Here is a 1,863-nt window from a genome sequence, read left to right as displayed (position 1 = left end):
CAGCTCTTCTATTTCAGTTTCGATCCTTACGAGAGTGAAGCCACAAAACTTTTGCGGACACCTGTTTCTTAAAACTGTGGCTATTGCTACCGTACACACATGTACTCAAACATTATTGTTGTGCCTTTAAAATCTTGGACTTGGCTACAGACTTTCACTGTGAGTTTCAGATCTTCACTGTAAATAGCAGGAAGAGTCTGACACTTCTCAGAAACGGCTGCTTGAAAGAACAGCCTGACTTTCCAATGATTAGGATCAGCCCAAATGCCCTTCTCACAGATGGGGAAACATAGTGAGAGAGGCTTATTTTCAGAATGGCATTCATTGGATGGATTAATCATGAATGGTTATGGTCATCCTTCATCTCTCCCTTTATATCTTTGTTGAAGTACTTCTCAAATACAGCTTTGGGCCCTGTGGTTCTATCATTCACTTTTAAAAAAAATTTTTTAATTTCCCCCTGCCCTCTTGTTCCCCATTTAAGTCACTCAAGTATCCACTTTCCGAGCTTTGTAGTTTGTTTGGTTTTTGCTTCACTATCAGCTGGTCTAACCACAATGTCTTTGCTACCAGGATGAGCTAGTGATAAGGATCTGTCCGGGGTCCAACTAGCATTCTTCTGCCTCCATCTGATTGGTGCGGGCTTCGGTTTTCAACTCTACAGGGTCCTGATTGCTTTTCTTAGAACCACTTTGGTGTATGTGCCTGTGCAGGATCTATAGGATGAATAACACCATGTGTGCTTGGTTGCTGTCTGGCAACTCAGCATTTGAGAGCCCTGAAATCAGAAAGTTATGGATAGTTAGTTCAAGCTGTAGAATTTTTCTGTACAGTCTCTTGGCACGTTAAAAAAAAATTGTTGGAGACTGACTTACCTGAGCACTCTCTGAACTGGGCACTTCAGAATTTTGAGGGGTGTCTTGTGAGGGCTATCTATCCAGTTTTATGAAGGCTGTAGAGGCTGTTCTGATGTTGAATAATCTTCACTTCAGTGTACTCTGATCCTCATGCTTTGTCTTGAATTATTAAAACTACAGTCAAATTTTGGCAAAAAGCAGCTATGTCATGGTGTGCTGGTTTAAATTGGTCTCTGTGTAGTCCCTATTCCCATCTGAGTTCTGTATCTACGTATTTCCTATCGCTTTTTGGGACTCTATCTTCAGTAACGTGTTAAAATTCTCTGAACTCATTTGTGTTTCACAGACATGAGGTCAACAGGGAGAGAGTGCACTAATTCTTGTAGATCTTCCTCAAGAAACAAAACTTGTATTTTGTCTGTGACCTTACTCTGCAAGAGTGAAACTTTTCATTGAAAAGTGGACTAAGGGCTTGGAAAATTTGTGGGAGTTTGAAGAGTGGTTGCTTTTTTTTCATTACAGATAATACAAAATTAGGAAAAAAGTATTTTTTTCAAGTAAGTTAAGCCAAAATATTGTAATGCAATTTGAAGAAAATCTTACACTTTCTCAGGAAAGAGGTTGGAGAGTTAGGCTTTTGAGAGAAACCTTTATGGAACTGAAAATCTTGTAACTTTTAATAGCTCAAGGGAATGTGTTCTTGTAATCTGCTTATGAAGCTCTTTTGCTTGGAAGGATTCTTTAAGTTTTGCATCTCATAAAGCAGATTCTTTTTCAAAAAAACAAAATACTTAAATAACCGTCCCCACAAAACTGAATAACAAAAGCCCCGTTCCTTGAGGAAGATACTGTTCTGAGAAGTCAGAGAAGAGTTTGGATCCTCAGAAGACTTCTTATCTCCTCCCATCCGTGCTCACAGTCTATTTTGAACAAGTACATTCTTTAGAATACATACTATTTCCCTTTGAGTTTCTGAAGGAAAATTGTTGTCTCTAATGCCTCTGAA

The sequence above is a fragment of the Buceros rhinoceros genome, unplaced genomic scaffold (genome assembly GCF_000710305.1).
Source record: "Buceros rhinoceros silvestris isolate BGI_N320 unplaced genomic scaffold, ASM71030v1 scaffold43955, whole genome shotgun sequence".
Taxonomy (NCBI): Eukaryota; Metazoa; Chordata; class Aves; order Bucerotiformes; family Bucerotidae; genus Buceros; species Buceros rhinoceros.
Note: the sequence above shows the minus strand (reverse complement) of the source record.